This window comes from Stegodyphus dumicola, chromosome 1 (genome assembly GCF_044657685.1).
Source record: "Stegodyphus dumicola isolate Sdum_Otavi_A_Nest chromosome 1, ASM4465768v1".
Lineage (NCBI taxonomy): Eukaryota > Metazoa > Arthropoda > Arachnida > Araneae > Eresidae > Stegodyphus > Stegodyphus dumicola.
Window position 1 is genome coordinate 118,431,513 of NC_140768.1, and position 19,383 is coordinate 118,450,895.

The 19,383-nt window shown below is 34.6% G+C and overlaps 1 protein-coding gene and 1 non-coding gene across 4 annotated transcripts in view; both read right to left on the reverse strand.

Moving 5' to 3' along the window:
• Window positions 1-19,383, reverse strand: part of spdi (sperm antigen with calponin homology and coiled-coil domains split discs) — a 249,616-nt gene that overhangs the window by 147,826 nt on the left and 82,407 nt on the right. The gene's annotated exons all lie outside the window — the stretch shown is intronic.
• TRNAT-CGU (transfer RNA threonine (anticodon CGU)) lies at window positions 12,588-12,660 on the reverse strand. Its single transcript has one exon. It is a non-coding gene; the product is annotated as a tRNA-Thr (tRNA).

The following is a 19,383-nucleotide window of genomic DNA, read 5'->3' on the forward strand; positions in this document are numbered from 1 at the left end:
TAAGGGGATCAATGGGTTTTGACACGATCGGATGTAAATATTTTGTAATTACGTCCTAAAAATACATATAAATGTATATATTTTCTTTTTCTACAGTACTTCAGAGTTCTAAGTATATGAAAAGAATACATTTTTAAACAACATTTCATTCTGAACGGAATTAAATGCTATACTTTTCACAGAACAGTTTCCTCAGAACGGTTTAATTTGAATGAAACATTTTCACAAGTTTTCGTTAATTACATAACGAAACAATTTTAAGGCAATTCGATTTTATTGGGTTAAGGACTACAAAAATTAAGATCAAAGTTTATTGTATTATTAATATTAAAATTATGCATTATTTCTTTTCCATTTATAGAGCTTCTTCCTAAAGTACCTTCTCAAATATGACACGGGCCCACCAGCGGCCGAGCGGTAAAGTCGCTGAACACTGGTAGTTCGGTCCGAGGTTCGAATCCCGCGAACGGGCTGGCTGCATGGGCGTTTTCGTGGTTTTCCTCATGTATAACGTGTATACGAGCCAGTTTCCCTTAGAAAGTCCTCCACGAAAGGCATCCCTCCTCTTAAGCAGATAGCCCTCGTGTGCTTTGCCATAATTAAATACACCAACACCAAATATGACGCGATTTTTTTAGCTTCTGAGGCATCTTTAAAATTGAAAAAATCAATTATAATTAATGCTGTATTCGGTCCTTGTCAGATTAGAGCACCTTTTATTTTAATATTCAAATACGTTAAATATGTTCATTTCCATGTATTTAACTTTCTCAGAATGTTTCTGAAAGGGAATAATAATAAAAAAATTAAATATTTTTTAAAACTTGTAACTGAGTTATTATAAAATGTAAGGGAATAATTGTTTTAATTATAGTAATCAGATTTTTTAACCTTAATTTCAACAATACATATTCTAAAACTCTTCTTTATTACTTACTTAAGTACGCACCTCATAGAATTTGCTTTACAGTATCTTTTAACAGATTGCTTTCCAGTACGAACAATTCTTGCTTAAATAGTTTTATAAACGTATTTGCCAACATAATTTAAATTTATGTTTACAATTCAATGCTCAGGTTATTATGTATTTAGATAATAGTTATAGTCATTATAAATTTAGATACATTTAATAATTAGATTTATTCACAGTAACTTTCACAGGAGTTTATGAATAAATAAATCCTTCATTTCAAATACATTTATAAATAATTTAATAAATATTTACGTATTTTATTAAAGGCAGATACATGCTTTTTGCAAGCATATGCATAAATAAATACCCATACATATTTCATATTTTCCATTTTCAGCATGGAGAAATCTTTAATTTCTGTGCATTCACTTTATTTTTCGAGTAAAGTAATTTACAATAATTTAGCATATACCCGAAATTTTTACATAAAAAATACGTATAAATATAATTTGAATGAAAATTACATGCATTATTTTTAACACCCACTCAAAGGTCAGTTTCGTTTTTTCGAAATTCCTCCACGGTGGCATGTGCTTGTTTAATTTAAAGATAAGGTTAAATAAAAGGATTATTTTAACCTTCAGAGGACTTTGTCATATTAATTCATATACTTTGTCATATTATGTAATATCAGTTCAAGAGAAAGATTACTCGCTGTTCAGCCTAGTAGTGTCTGAAGGACATTGATTTAAACAATCTACACAACTAGAACCCTCCAAGCCAGGCATCTCGAGCCTTTCTGTACCTTATAAAACATTTCAGAATATCGGTGGGGTGGCGGAAACATTTATTCCTTCAACGCAAATTTATAGATTGACATAATTAATAATGAACAAAATATACAAAAAAAGTGCTGTTTAAGGTTTAAAAATTAATGATTGTATTCTTATGCAAAAGAAATAATTTCTAAATTGTGCAGACAAAAGTTTTCAAATTCTTTGGTTTTAAATAGTTGGTATAAAATTTCTTCATAAAAACTTAATTCGTAATGTCAATGTGATGTTTGCCAATCCATTTTATAGGCCAGTGTTCGTAATTAGGAGTATATGATGATATTCCTGCTCGTAAGAGTCATCAAGATGTTCATCTAAAAGTCAAGATGTGTACTTCAATTTCGTGAAATATTTTAATTTTCAATAAATAACCGCGTCAAAATAATAAACGGCGGGATCATACCTTCAACCTGGGAGAATTCTGATCATATCGGAACGTCTGGTAAGCCTGGTTTCTCCATCTTTCCAGCATACTTTTGAGGTGTAACGGTTGCACACTCGGCGCGTATTCGAGGGGTTCAGGTTCGAGTCCCGGCGAGGGCACACATAATTTTTTTACCGTGGTTGCACAGCAGCGGGCACATCTAAATCCGTTGGCGAACGGAATGGTAACTGCGGGCGCATAGAGTTGGATACTCCTGCTCCAGGTTGTTGCGAAAACAGGTGATGTATTTAAGTGAGGTTTTGAGATAGTTGAGATAGGGCATGTTCTGCATCTTGAGGCCACGCGACTAGAGTTTCTATACTAGATAAGATTTTCTGTCTTCGGCCGTGCAATAGAACTGCCGGTAGTTGAAATACACGCCGGTGAAGTTCTGGACCAACTTCGAATTAAATTGATCTTTATAGCCTTTTGTTAGTCTATTTAAATTTTGCTTTACATTTGACTTATAGCTTTTAAGTTTCTCGCCATAAATGCTGGAGGAGTTGTAAACAGCAGGAGTGTCTTCTGTTCATTTTATTTAGTTTTAACTAAAGGGTCTTTTACACCCTTCTCATCTTTACGTGGTACCTCAGCAATAAGTCGCTTAATGTCTACATTCATACATAATACCCAAGAGAGTTAACGTTTACTAGTTTATTGGGTTTCAGCCGAAAACATCGCGAAAGAAAACGTCGCGGAGAAAACAACGCAAAGCAAAAACGTCGTGGTACAAAACATCATGGGAGAAAATAAAGCAATGAGAAAATATAGAAATATCAGTTCTAAAACGTCTTGGTACAAAATATTGTCGTCGAAAATAAAGCGGTTCAAAAATTTCGCAGTTTAAAAATATCGTGGTAAAAAAAAATGTACCATACAAATCATCGCATGACGATAACATCTCAGACATTCGTTTTTCAGACTTTAATAATTGTAAATGGATATTCGCTTTATGATTTGTGAGCGCAAGATGGAAAGAAGGATAATTTTTACTTTCATATTTTTATTAACTAATAAATTTTTAAAAAACATAACAGGAAATTTAAACAAAATAAGAAATAATTTTCACTATAAGATTATCAGATTAAAAAAAGTGGAGAAAATAATCTCATAATTAACTTAGAAATTTTATTATAGATTAAGTCATGCAGTTACTTATCTTCCTTTTTCTATTCTCTTCTAGATTATACTTTTCATGAAAAATTACCAGTAAAACTTTATAAAAATAATTAAGTAATTACCTTTGTTAGTTAACTATGTCAGTTTAAAATTATATTAAGTGCTATAAGATACATTAATTTTCTATGCTTAAGTTTCCATTTTACATCTCCAACAAATATTTATTAGTTATTAAAAAATATGAAAGTAAAAATTAGCCTTCTTTCCATCTTTCCATCAGAAATCAATATGCGAGTTTCTTTTACAATTATTAAAGTCTGAAAAACGCATATCTGCGAAGTTATCGGCAAACGATGATTTGTAGGTACTTTATTTTTTTACCACGATAATTTCGACAACGAAGTTTTTGAATCGCTTTACTTTTGACCACGCTATTTTGTACCACGATGCTTTAGAACTATGAGATTTTCTCTTTCGATGTTTTCTCCCCCGATGTTTTGTAGCACGACGTTTTCGCCTTGAGTTGTTTTGTCCGCGATGTTTTTACCACGATGTTTTCGGTAGACACCGATGGTTTTTCTTAAGTACTGTTCATTTCTGCTGTGATGGTTGTTTTGAGTGTTTCATGCGCATTATTAGTGTTTCTCCGAGTTCTTTCTAGAACATTTACGTAAAATGAATTTTGCCCGAATGAGCATCAAAATGTATGAAGTTTCAAAAGTTACAAAGGATATCTGTAAGTCTAATGTGGAGGAAGCATAAGTTAACAAATAAAGTTCAGTTGTTGAATCTGTGTAAACAAGCAAGAGAAGATGGCTTGATACCAAACCTTTTAGAAATTATCCTGTAAGGATTATGTTAATTTTATTAGCAGTTAAATTTTAAGTTAAAGTTCCTTTCCTGTCAGATTCTTAATTTCAACTTACTACTTCCGGCCAGAACGTAGTTTTGGAATTTGCTGAATATTTAATGAGGAAGAGCGGTATTTAAACCACGAAGTTACTTACTGAGTCAGAGAGAATCAGAGTTTCTGATTTACGCGCGTCTGCCTTTTTGGCCACTCTCTCTCTCAAAGCTGTTATTACGCACGGCCGTACTCAGGCCCTTGCTAAAGCTTCGTAGTAAAATAAGTTAAGGGGCCAGCTCAATCTAAACCTTCAGAGCTTCGGCTATATTTCTTTTATTTAATCTTAGTTTTAGTTTAATTCTTAGTCTTTTTAGTTCAAGTCCAAGTGCGGGCTTTGCTTGTACACTCCCAGGCAGAGTTTTGTTCATTCTTTTTGGAATAATAAAGGGGTAGTTACCCTTCTATCTTGTTGTTTCTTGTCACCGAACTCTAGCGATTATTCGTTTATCAGTTCGTAGATTCCTCACTTTCAACATTAACTTAGAATTCCAAAGTGAGGTACTCTACATTTGGCGCCCGAAAAGTTTTAACGGACCATGTCGTTAGAGTCCGGGAAGTTTATGTTGACCCCTCCGACCTTTCAGGTCCCTACAACATCCACGAATCCAGTAGAAGGGTTTGGATTCCTCGTGGAAACGTTGCATGCAGCTATGAAACCAACAGCAACTTTTGACGGCAAGTGCTCAGTTCTGACATTTTTGGAGCAATTGGACCTACATTTCACCTTACACCCTGTGAATCAGCTACAAAAGGTGATCATCGCTACTACAGCCTTAAAAGGTTAAGCTCTTAGCTGGCAGAAGAGTATAGGAAAGTTCTTGTTGGGGGACCCAGGATCTGAATCATATAACTGGGAAAATTTCAAGTCTGCATTACTAAAAGCATTTCCAGTTGTTAAAGATCGTGCGAAGCTTGAATCAGAATTGTATAGTAAATACCAAGGCGGTTTCGAGGATTTGACGGAGTTCATTTTAAGAAAAGTTCATATTTTTAATCTATTATACGGGAAAAAGCCCGATAAAGAAATTATCGAAATAATTCTACCGCGTCTTCTACCGTTAGCGCAAGATTTCTTCGAAGTGCATAATCCTCAAACATTAGAAGTTCTATTTCAACTTGCAGTGAAATTCCAAAGTAGAAGAAGCTCGGAGAAAGCGCGTGCATGTCAGTTTGGCCAGTACCCAAGATTTACTCTCCAAAAGAAACCACAAGTTCAGTACAAGGCGTATCGGCAGACGGGAAAATGTGAAAAGTTCAATAACAAGAGCGCAGATAAATCTAAGGGCGATGGATATAAAAATCAGCGAAAAGAGGCGACAGGTAACCAGAATTTAAACGCAAACCGATGATCGAGAAGGGGCAGCGGTCACCGAGTGGGAAAGAAGACCCCTCAGAAATTTGTTTAAAAACAGTGGTGGTACAAAATCTTGCTATGCCGGAGGTACAGATTCTGGTAAATAATGTACCAACCACTGCACTCCTGGACACAGGGGCACAATGTTCATTCCTATCGGAGAATTTTTTTAAAAAGCACTTTCGTCGTTACAGACTGTTTAAAGCGACGGGACAGAAAGTATTTGCCGCCCAAGGCAAACAGTGCGTATGTTTGGGGAAAACCGCACTGCATGTTCAGATTAAAAACGAGGTCCTGAAAGTTAATTTTTTAGTCGTGAAACATTTACTCACGTCAGTTATATTGGGGGTCGATTTTTTACGCCCATCCGGCGCAAATCTTAATTTTCAGAATTCTACGTTTCAGGTGCACATAGACCCGGTAGAAGAAGATGAAGTTTCCATGCCGGAATTGCATTTAGAACATTTGAAGCTCAAAGAGAAAAAGAAGATTGAAGGACTGGTAAGGAAATTTAATTCTTTGTTTAACGACAAACCTGGTTTTTGTCAGGTAGTTAGTCATTCCATAGACACTGGGAATGCCCCTCCAGTCCGGTCGAAGCCCTATAGATATAATAAAACGAAAGAAAAAATTATCGAGAAGCATATTGAAAAAATGCTAGAAAACAAAATAATCGTGCCTAGCACGAGTTCGTACGCAAGTCCGGTGGTCCTTTGTAGAAAAAAGAACGGACTACCGCCTGAACACCCGGACGCGTATAGGTTTGCAATTGATTGTCGTAAGTTGAACAGTATAACAAAATATCCCACTTATCTCCTACCAATAATTGACGAAATAATTAGAAAAATTCGCTCGACTAAATTCATGACAACCCTAGACCTCACTTCGGGTTACTTCCAAATCGCTGTTAAGCTGGAGGATGTCCAGAAGACCGCGTTCATAACAAAATCACGCGTCTATGCCTTTTTAAGAATGCCCTTTGGTTTAAGCGGAGCGCCAGCTACGTTCCGAAAAGCTATGGACATAGTCTTGAAGCCAGTTTTAGGTAAAAGTACAATTATTTACCTTGACGATATCATAGTTACCAGCGAAACATTAGAGGAACATTTGAAACATTTGGAATAAGTTTTTGCCTTACTTAACGAGGCCGGTTTCAAAATAAATGCAAGAAAATGCAAGTTCGCGGCAAAGGAATTGCGATACCTCGGGTACAAAATCTCTAATAAGGGCATAGAAACTGATGATTCAAAAATTAAGTCAATTAAAAGTTATCCTTCCCCAAATACGGCTAAGAAATTGTCTTCATTTTTGGGCTTATGTTCCTATTATAGAATGCTCATAAAGGACTTTGCGAAAATAGTTGAGCCTCTTCTAGTGCTAAAAAGAAAGAAAAGTAGATTTTCTTGGACAGCCGAGGCGAACACCGCGTTTGAACAACTAAAGAATGCCCTAATCAATGCCCAGTCCTTAAATTCCCAGAAGGCGAGCAAGGTCTAGAAACTTCAGCGGATGCATCCGATTATGCAGTTGGAGCGGTGCTCTCCCAAAATGGGCAACCTATAGCTTTTTTTTTCGAAAAATCTTGAATGCTACTCAGAGAAACTATTCCGCTACTGAGCGAGAAACGCTCGCTGTATTATTAGCAGTTCAGAAGTTTCGTGTCTACTTCGGAAGTTCATCGATAACAGTCTACTCAGATCATGCAGCAGTGGGTCGCTTGTATTCAGGAAAAAATTTATCGCCTCGCTTGATACGGTGGACTTTAAAATTACAAGAGTTCAACTTAATCATAAAACACACTCCAGGAAAAGAAAACTTAGTAGCCGATGCCCTTTCGCGAATAAAAATTGATGAAGAAGGAAACACAATCAAGTGTGCTATGCTCACCTCAAGAGTTATTGAGTCCCGTGAAACAATAGTCGAAGAATTGAAAAAGGACCCGGAATTTAAAGATATTTACGCATACCTGGAAGACCCTGAAAAATTTGAACATAAAGATTTAACGGCTATTCGCAATAGGGCACATCATTACGAAATAATCGACAAATTGTTATTTTACACAAAAGTAACTAATGAAAATCAGGAATACCGACCAGTAATCCCAGCGAGTCTACGTTTAAGTATCTTAGAGGAGTTGCACGATCTACCTTCTGCAGCACATTTCGGAATATGAAAAACACTAAAGAGGGTACGCGAAGCGGTTTATTTTCCGCAGTTACAGAAAGTTGTTACGGCGTATGTTAAGTCGTGTCATATGTGCCAATTAATAAACGATGTTAATTACAGCCCGGCCGGGTATTTAAAAAACATAAAGACCACTTTTCCAAACGAAATAGTTGGAATAGATTTTCTAGGACCGTACCCTAGGACAAAAATAAATAAAAACAGATATCTTTTAACAATCGTTGTCCATTTTTCAAAATGGGTAGAAATAGTCCCTCTTAAACGAGCTTCAGCTAAAATAGTCACAGATTCGTTCTTAAATAAATATATAATAAAATACGGGGCCCCACTAAAAGTAATATCAGATAACGGAAAACAGTTTGTTAGTAGTATATTTGAAAATTTGTGCACAGGACTTGGCATACGCCATCTAAAAAAAATTTTCATGACCGCTGGGACAGCTGTGTCAAGGAGTTAGGTTTTGCTTTGAGAACCGCAAAGCACGATACTACGCAGAAGACCCCCGCGGAGTGATTTTTAGGAAGAAAAATCATAACGACTTTGGATAAGCTGTTCTTTTTACAACAGAGACAAGAAGAATTCAAGTTAAAAGATATTCAAAAAATTATCGACGAAGCAATTAAAAGCTCTGATATAGCAAGACAAAAACAAAAAGTTTATTACTATAGAAATAGAAGGGAATTTGAATATAAAGTGGGACAGAAAGTTCTTAAGTTGAAATATTCGTTATCATCGGCACCAGAAAACAGAGTTGCGAAGTTTGAGCCCAGGTTTGAAGGGCCATACATGGTGGAAAGAATAAGAGAAGCCACGTTTTATTTAAAGGCCGAAAATGGCCAACAACTGGTTGCAAATATCGATCAGTTAAAACCTTATTACAGCCGAACTGACTTTAAAATATTACAGGATTTATTACAGGATCCTGGAAGTAAGGAGAGATGCCCGCCAGGTCAGGAGCACAGATGGAGGTCCCCGAACACAAAAAAGAAAGCAGAGCCAGCAAACTTCGACCAGGGAAACCCATTCCAGTATGCTACAAGCGCACAAAAAAGGAGGAAGTTAGCACCGACAAATCAATGAGTCAGAACCGAGGATTCTGCAAAAACTCAAGTACCATTGACCACAAGAGGGAGGCCTGCTGACAAGGTTCCAGGAAAGGAGAAAATTCAACGACGAATGAAAACTAGACGTAAAGCACAGTTTCCAGCATCAACAACTACAAGGGAGGCCCAAGAAGGACCAGCATGGAGACCGAAAAGCCAGAAAAGACGTGTAGACACAACCGTGCCGGACCAACAAGTTAGAAGGGCCAAGAGACGATTCAAAGACCTTGAAGGACGGATATCCCCACCGGAGCAAAAAAGGAAATTGGCATTCCAGAATCCACAACCCGCCCGCAAGAGTCCCAGATTCCTAGACAAGGGGAAAAAAAGGAAAAGATCGGAATTAAAAGGATCGGAACATCAAAGCTCGAGAAGAAGATTGGAGGTCATCAGGTTCCCTACATTTGAGCAGTTCTGTAATGTCAGAATGCAGGAATACAGAAAAAGGTAAGTGAACATTTCTTTGCTTATTTTTCTTTGAAGTTCAAATTATATCATCTTGTTATAAGTTGCTAAAGATGTTTAGAAAAGTTAAATCGCAGATAGCGAAAGTTTGATTGTAAATGTTCGTAATCATAGATTTTTATGTTAGTAATTTGGCGAAAAGCTATTAAATACTTTTTGTTAAGAATTCACAAGTTGCGAGAAGTTAAATTGCGAATAAGTTTAGTCGGAAGACTATTAGAATACCAAAATCTGTTAATGTAAAGTTAAGATTTCGTGTAAATATTGGTAAATTGTAATTAAGCAACTATGGCTGTTGATGTAAAATGAATTCAAAAGTGGTGTGTAAATATTTAAAAGTTCATGTTCATGTAGAAATGTTTAATCTTTGTGTCGAAATATCGTAAAGTTAAAATGACATAGAAATTAAATTTTTATCTCTGTGTATTGGAATTGTGGAAGAATTGAATGTTTATATATATGTGTTTAATGTTAGGCTCTCCAGTTAACACGTTTAAAAGTAAAATATAAGCTTTCGCTTACTACATTAGGAAAGAATTTTCGTGTAGGAAGTCTTGAAAAGTCTGGTGTGTCAAATTTAACAAAATTAGGTGTTGTATAGCGGTAGTTTTGTTCGCGGTAACACAACATAGAAGACCCTAAGTACATTTCAGTACATTTGCTGCAGAGCGTGGGTGAAATAAAACTGTAGTATGAATGAAAGTGCATGAGGGCCAAATGATGAAATAAAAGCGTAAAGTTAGGATTTAAAGAAAAGCTTTGTAAAATGCATTACTAATGACATTTCCTTCCAGATATGGAAGGATCAAGACCTGACATAGTTATAACAGAATAAAGTGTCCATTCATGAAGACGTATGTCAAGATATATGTCCAGAAAGGAGGAATTGTAAATTTTATTTTTCCTAGCTTTAGTCTAGCTTTTAGAATTGTTGAAAAGTTGGCCTTAAAAACGAAACTTTAAAGTCATTTAGTTAATTTAAAAGTGGGAAGAGTGTAGTTAACGTAAGTTTTCAGACTTTAAAGTCTTAAACAAGGTCGTTTTGAGACCCTATTTTTCGAGTATTTAAAGTCTGGTCGGAAGCTATGTAAGGATTATGTTAATTTTATTAACAGTTAAATTTTAAGTTAAAGTTCCTTTCCTGTCAGATTCTTAATTTCAACTTACTACTTCCGGCCAGAACGTAGTTTTGGAATTTGCTGAATATTTAATGAGGCAGAGCGGTATTTAAACCACGAAGTTACTTACTGAGCCAGAGAGAATCAGAGTTTCTGATTTACGCGCGTCTGCCTTTTTGGCCACTCTCTCTCTCAAAGCTGTTATTACGCACGGCCGTACTCAGGCCCTTGCTAAAGCTTCGTAGTAAAATAAGTTAAAGGGCCAGCTCAATCTGAACCTTGATAGCTTCGGCTATATTTCTTTAGTTAATCTTAGTTTTAGTTTAATTCTTAGTCTTTTTAGTTCACGTCCAAGTGCGGGCTTTGCTTGTACACTCCCAGGCGGAGTTTTTTTAAAACTTTTTGGAATAATAAAGGGGTAGTTACCCTTCTATCTTGTTGTTTCTTGTCACCGAACTCTAGCGATTATTCGCTTATCAGTTCTTAGCTTCCTCACTTCCAACATTAACTTAGAATTCCAAAGTGAGGTACTCTAAAATCCTTAAAAAATAATCGATTTTAGAGTTAAAATAAAAAATAATAGGAAGTTACTTTTTTTAAAAATACAAATTTATTATTTTTTTACTTAGGTCATTTAAAAGTACATTATTTTTCTGGTTTGAAAAAAAAAATCAGCTAAAAATACTGATTTGTTTATATAATGTTGCGAGCAGTACAGATTACAAAATTACGCGGATGTCCAAAAAAAAGTATTTTATTTAGAATATTTAAATATTTGAAATAAAAAATAAAAGTAGCAAATACATTATTAAGGCCATCGAAATAAGTATGCAGAATTTTACGCTCATAAATCAGTTATAAAGATATTGAGCTTTAAAATGTGTTTTATTTTGTGTTATTTTTGACATTTTAAATGCACCTGGCTCCTAGATCTATATTTATCATTCTTTACACGTTAACATATACACAATATAAGCCTTTTGTAAAATCTGTGTTTGCGCAGTCCTATGTGCTCTTTAAACCAAAGACATCAACTAAGTCGTATTATCTCGAGACGTGATTTAAGCAACAAAAATAACACGTGAGAAAACCGCGGAAATGTTCCCAGGAAACAAGCGGTCCGTTTCATATCGAAGCACAAAAATTGCATTCGGTAATCGGCCAACCAACGAAGACCTTGACATTGACGAATGGTGGCTGGTCTGCGGAAAATTTAAACCTCGAAAAGAATCGGAACTTTTGAGCCAAGACACACATGAACGAATCTCAATATTCTACGGGATATGCAGAGCGGAAAATTGGTACCTCTTTTCTTCTTTCCTGCATCCCCTCGTTATCCCTCATTGTCTCGAGATTCGCCATAGATGTTAAGAAGAAGAGTATTAAGTACGCAGTTATGAACTCGGTTGTACTTTTGTTAATGCCTCGGCATCAAATTGCGGTAGAGTAACTTGGTTCTCTTATTTTCTATATTCTCACACCAGCAAAATGTGAATTTATCTTTTTAATCAGTCGGCAATTCTGTTGTTATAGCAAATAATGTCATAGGGTGCTTTAAAACTCCGTTAATGTTGGAAACTGTGGTACTACAGAAGACGAGATCGCGGTTAATGTTATCATTCGGATATTCTTATCGATTTGTCGAAGTTACGCCCCTTTTATATATGAAAACATGGGAAATACTTCTCTTATTATGATCAACGATTCGGTTCATATCATCAGACTGTTATAGATTGTTGTAAACTGAAGTGAAGTCACCAAAAGAAGTGAAAATAGATTACAAAAATTTCCAAGTGACACAGAAATATCCCCAATTGAAGTGTTAAGCTCTAGAAACATTAGAATTTTTTTTTGGGGGGGGGAAGCAGAAGTCGTGAAAAATGAGCAATGTCCTCTCCAGGACTCGAACGACGGACGTCTCGAATACGCGTTGAGCTTGCTGAGCACTACACCACGAAAACATGCTAATATTCGATTTTAGACAGGTGATTAAGGCAGGTGAAACACCTTATATACACCCCCTTTTAAAGGGCAACTGGGGACCCAATCGCCAAATCCTGGTGATGAAGAATCATCATTCTCCATCTTTTAGTTCGGACGCCTCTGTAGGGACATTAGGATTTTTTTTTTTTTTTTTTTTGAACCAGGAGGCGTGAAAAATGAGCAGTGCCCTCGCCGGGACTCGAACCACGGACCTCTCGAATACGGGTCGAGCATGCTGACCACTACACCACGAAGGCACGCTAAGAAGGCAATAGAAATACCTTATAAGGTCATTAGATAGCTTAATTTCGATTTCAGTCAACAATTTAAAATTAGACAAAAAAGCAACCTTAGTTTGACTTGGATAATAACGATAACTCTTTCGACAACACAAGACTTTCTTCTTCAGAAGAGGCGAAACAGTTTGCATAATTTTCCTTTTCCCCTAGAATAATTTTAAAAAAAATCATGAAAACATCTACGACTAAGTAAGATTGTTTTTCGCTTCACTCAAAATTTTACACAGATATTGTTCTCTTCTAATGAGGGATGTCTTCCAAATATTAAGATTAGGTGTGATGGCATGGATAAAATAATTTCCAGAAATGTTATAAAACGTTCAGGTATGAATTTTTGCATTAAAGACAGTGTAAGGTATATTTTAATTTTATAATGCTTATTTTAATTTAGTTCACCTTTCCTGTCTTACCTCTTTTAAACTTACAACTCCCTACCAGAACGAGTTTTCAGAAACACGGTAAATGCAAATGAGGAAGAGAATAGTTTTAAAGTTCAATTGATTTCGAGAGAGAAAATGAGGAATCCTAAGTAGAGCCTTTGGGCTACGTATCTCTAAGCCGTTGTTACGCTCGGCCGTATTATTATGTGCCTTTCGATAGTTCGCCGGCTAGTTTAAGATTACGGGCCAACTAAATTAGAATTGTGTTAGCTTCGACTAAATCTCTCAGTTAGTCATCAGTTAGTTCTTGTTCCTTTAAGCCCAAGTGGAGGCTTTGCTGTACGCCCAAAGAAAGGGGCCGACTGTTAATCTTATTTTGAGTGAATAGAGGGTAATTTTAGAACATTTACGTAAAATGAGTTTATGCCTTCTTGAGTTTATGCTTTCTGTTCTTTAAACCAAGCGATAATTCGCTTAACAGTTCACTAGGATCCTGGACATTTCATTAAACACCTCACTTTTATCCTGTTAAATGACCACTTCAAAAACAAGCTTTCGCATTTTGAATATTAAAATCTTATTCATGTATTATATACTAAATTAATTAAATTCTATTGCTATTTTGAAGGGCAATTTTTTTCTCATCGTTTAATGCTATTAAAGCAGCGGTCAACAAATGCTATCATATTAAGCAGCGCCTATTGTAGTTGAATCGTTTGAAGTATGGATCCGAGGGGCTCGGTTATTGATTCCCTGAGGTCGATATAATTTTAAAGGTGGTCAACGATGATTAAGGGTCCAAATGGTGGTCGACAGTTGGCAATGGATCGGTATAATCAAGATCCCGCTGATTACAAAATAAAATTGTTAATGAAATTGTTTTTTTTTTTTTTTTTATGCAAAGTTTTTCGATTATCTTCGATTTTCCTTTTAAAACTGGCTTGTTTGCATCGCCACTAAATTGAAAATAATGCCATTACTTTGATAACATAATAATGTTATATTTTACTAAAATGATTGTATATCTTCATAACGTATATTTACTAAAGAATATTGATTATATTATCTCCCAAGATTAATTTTGGTAGAATTATCTTAAAAGAGTGAATCCATGCTTAGTAAGTTCAATTTCGAAAAATGTTAAAAATGTTTAACGGGGACTTGAATTAAAGGCTTTAATTAAATCAATAATTTACTAGGAAAACAAGAAACAGACTTTTGAACGAGGTGATTTAACAAGTATATGCCAAATAATAAAAAAATTGCATCAATATATTTAGCGCAGCCATCCCATTCATAAGAATCACACTTTTGTGCAATTAAAATCCTGAGCTTTAGTTCAAAAAATTTGTTTTTATTTTGTTGAATATTTGTAAAATTAAAAATAATAATAATGCAAAAATTACTTAAATATAAATCTAAAAAACTCATTTTTTTTTCAAAACTTCTGTTCCTATTCTTAGTGTAATTGTTATCTTTCAGGTACCTTTGCGCAATTATTTGTACTATGATTGTCTTGTATGCTGCATTGTGTAGAGAATAATGTAAGAGGGTCATGAATAAAACCATTCCTTTAAAAGGGGTCCATGTAAGAAAAGAGTTGGGAAGCCCTGCTTTCAAGGGATCCAAGTGAAAACGTAGCACACGAAAACAACATCGCTGTACGAAACATAGTGAGAGGAAAGAATGCAGGGAGAAAATGTCGAAATTATAAAACATCTTGGGTAAAAATAAGTAAATAAATAAATAAATTAGCGACAACTTTGCAGTTTTAAAACATTGTCGCGGTAAAACATAAAGCACCAACAAATCATCGCATGATGATAAAATTGCAGATAGGTGGTTTTTAAATATAAATATTTAAGGTAAATTTTCGCGTAATGATTTGTAAGAAGAAGTACGCGTTTCGCGTTAGTATTTTTTTTCTATAACTCAAGTTTTTGTATTAAATAATAAATTTGTATGGAAAACGCAAGAAGACTTAAGTATTCAAAATCTGGAAATTAATAAAAGCTAATGCTACCCATAGCCAGTTAATAGAATTTCAAACATATGTACCTTCCTTTTTTCTGATTTTTTTATATTATACTTTTTCATAAAAATCTACTATTACGTCTTTAATTAAAAAGTGGATTTTATTAGTTAACAGCATAAGTTTAAAATTCTATTAATTGCTATACGTAGCATTAATTACTCTGAACGCACGTAAAATTAATTATGTTGATCGCTGGTCGAATTTCCAATGTTCAGCGACTTACCGTTCGGCCACTGCTGGGCTGAAGTCGACGCTTTGGAGAAATGGATACGTGAAAATTTATAAGTAATTTGCGTTACGTTTTCGCATTACACGTTAATTTGCGCTAATTTTCGCATTACCCATTAGTTTGTATTACATTTTCGCAAGAATTGTTTGCATAACCTTTTATCTTTGTTGTTTTTGAAAGCTTCTGAAAAAACAGAGGATAAGAACCGGTTGGTTCCAGAAGATGTTAGTTTAAAAGATAACAATTTACTTTGAATGTTTTGCAAAATTTGTTTTACGTTATCGGATTATGCAATAATAACTGATAACTACAATAAAGGAAATTAAAATATTACTTACTTGTAATCAGATCTTATAACAAATTCATAAATAGACTTCGAAAATTTTCAGCAAGCAATAACGATCAAAATAAATGGCAATGAAGATGCCTTAATATACATCGAATCATCAATATGATCACCACATAGAATCACAAGCCATAAATGAAAAGTGTTTCAACTATATGATAGAGATTGCATATGGTCTATGTTCACAAAGCAAACACTCGCATGAGGAGCAATAGTGATGTTTCAACTAAAACGTATAAGCTTAACAAACTAAAACTAAACTTATATAAGTTTGCCCAGCTGTTTGAAACGTAACACAAAACTACTTAAGCAATGGCCAAAATTGGCACTAAATGACGCATAGAGACATTCATGTGTTTTTCAAACAAAAATAGTGCGTCTGGCACTGTTTTTTGAATAAATAAGTAAACTCCAGTGCCTTCAAGTTTATTTACCACTCCCTCTTTTTTCAATCACCGGAATATTTATGCTTTAGGTTTAAGAATAAATGTCACATTTTGCACATAAACATAAATCAAGCGAAGAATTAGGAAGGATGCTGTTTTCAGATGCCTGGTGCAAACCTGCATGAAGCATTAACATACACCGTCGTTTTTAAAGCTTATGAATTCGAGAGCTCCTTTGGTTGATGCGTATTTTGTCAAAATCTTGGTGTTTAACAATGGCCACATTAATTTGTCACATTCATTGTAAGAATATATTTTAATGAACACCGCATTTCCTCCGTACTTGTTCTCTTAACCTTAAGGTTAAGGGAACAAGAAATGCCTGAAAATTTAACAAAACAAGAGTTCTGAAAACCTAAATATATTAGCGTAATTTATCCCTTTCAATATGAGTTCAGAGAACAAGCTTCCCTAAATTTTAAAATGTATTCGTCCTCTTAGTGATTGTTTTCGTTCTGATAACAAACTCCCGCAAACTACCTGCGAAGGTCACGTCGAACCTTTCCCTTCTAACAGCTGAACTTGATGCAAGGATAGAAGAACCGGCGCATCACGGAGAAGCAAAAGGGAACTGACGTTCAGTTTACGATTTCGCCGAGTCGGCTGCACGTTCACCTTCCCTAATTATTTATGGCTGAGTTGAGGCCTAAGAAATAACAAGGGCAACAACGACAAAGAGCGAGATTCAAATTACAAGGAAGCAGAAATGAAGATATCTCATTAGATATTGTAATGTCAATATTAGTACGCATTCTTACTGTAACCGCACCTGATACCAACTCAAGCAGCACCGAAACGTTCAAACCACATTTAAAGAGTATTCTTTGATTTGCTAAAGTTTCCAACATGTTACGACAGGATATGCTGAAGTGGTGCGTGTTACAACCGTGTCCTTAGCATGTGCATTTCAGTGAAAGGTGTTCGTATATTTCAAAACGTTCCTAGCATGTGACGACACGACATGCTGAAGCGGTGCGTATTACAACCGTGTTCTTAGCACGCGCATTTCAACGTACAATATTCTTACGTTTCGAAACGTTTCCAGCATGTGGTACGACAGTGGTCTCAAATTCAAACTGCGTGAGGACCAAATCCACGATCTGAAAATTGTTGATGGTCCAGAATCTTCTTTTTGTTTTCTTTTTTTCTCTTTTTTAACAAATGAAAATATTTATGATAAAAATAAAAATACGTATTTTAACTAAATTTTGCATTTGGTTGACTGAACAATTTTCAAAACATACATAAACAATAAAAATAATTGTAAGGAATTTATGCTAATTAACCAGTTATTTTATATTGCGAATCTTTACTGTCACTTCTCTCTGCGTTTTTCCTGCCAGAATTTAAATGAGGATCTGAGATCGTTTTAGTCAGAGCGTGTTTTATCTGCTGAAGACCACGTTACTAGTTGTTAATCTACGATAAGCATTCCTGTCTACGACACTGCTTTATTCTTGCAGAGAGTGCTGTCACGCTAGCGTAGCACTATATGCAAGAATAAGAGCAGGCTAAGAGCCAATTTACGCGTTTAAATAGTTCTGCGTAGCTTTTGACTAATAAAGACTTAAATTTAATTTAAATTTAAATTATACATTTGAGATTACGCTATAAATGGTGGTTGGTGTGTAAGCATTGGGAGTGCCGTCTGTTTAACTTATTGAATTCTTAATTTTTAAAAGGGTCTTTTACAATCTTAGTTTATTTTTGTTTGCTTATCTAGACATAGCAATAAGTCGCTTACGTCTACTTACGAGTCTTAGCTTAGTTTGTGTTACCAAAACAAATGATACTCTACATAATAACTCATAAAATTCATATATTTAAAAAAAGTATTATTGATTTTTTAAAATATATTTAAATCAATGGCGGCCGGCGAATACATTTCAATTATGTATTTGTTGCAAATACCGTTTGTAAAGATTTCAAGATTTTAATTATTTGAATTCCGAGTTTATATTACTTTCAGAACCGTTAAAAACAAACATGAATAACCCACCAGAAAATCTATAAATGGAGATAATTAATTTAAATATGACATAAATCTTATTCAGAGATTTTGAAGATACAGATTTTATAAAATTTGATTCAGGCTTGTCAAAAATTCAGTAAGCTTCGTTATTAATTTTTGCACTTTGTTTGGGAATATATTTTTATGTGAACAGTCTTTTTACAAAGTTGAAATTTAATAACGAAAGAACCCAACTGCCCGATGAACATCTACAATCCGAAATGAAGATAACTGATAACTTCTAGTAATTTTTCTGACGTATTTAAATTTATGTGACGAAGACAAATTTACCAAATAAGAGAGAGGCTAAATTGACATTATTTATTCTCAAGTTTTGCCCCATTCGGAAAGCTTTCTCTAAAAACTTAAGTTTTCATAATTTGTTTATTTTTAATTTAAATTAAAGTAAGCTATTTAAAGATTAATTAAAAATATTAGAAGTGTTTGATATGAATATCAGTATAAATAAAATATTAACATTGAACTGTCAAAATATTTGAATTACGTTGCATAACCAACAAAAATATCTTACAGGTATCAAAGTATAGATTTCAAATAGAAAATAAATATAAATCTGAATTTTTCCCCTTATTATTGTTTATGTATTTTGATAAATATTTAGCAACCAAAATTTTAAATTTAGTTAAAATATTTTTAAATTAGTTAAAAAAAGTTTTTATTTTGTTAAAAATAAATTCTAACTCATCATCAGTGTTCCGATCGTGCAGTTAAGCACGTATACACTTGATTTTTAAACCACTGTTCTACCGTGCTCTTTAGAACGTACACTTACTGCACTGTACTCTTCGAAACTTTTCCAGCAGATGCTATCAAATACGGTGTATGTTACGTCCTAAAGTGTTGCGTACTACAACCCTGTTCTTAGAATGTACTTTTCAAAGTGCTACACTGGGGCTTTTCGAAACATTCTGAATTAGTGTTATAAAGCAAGTTGTACATGTCAACGTACAACAGTCGTACTTTTCGAAACTTTCCCAGCATGTACTTGTAGCACATTTTATAGATATGCAGTGGTGGATGTTACAACTGTGTTCTTGAAACGTGCGTTTCAACGTACAGTACTACGTAGTACATTCTAAGGTTCTATTGTATCTAGAAGCTTGTGTCAAAGTTCCATAGGCCCTACTAGACTAATAGCGAGTTATCACTTAGTCTGAAACAAATATCAGACACTTTGTCTGAAAAATATATCAGAGTCTAAAGAAGGTTATAA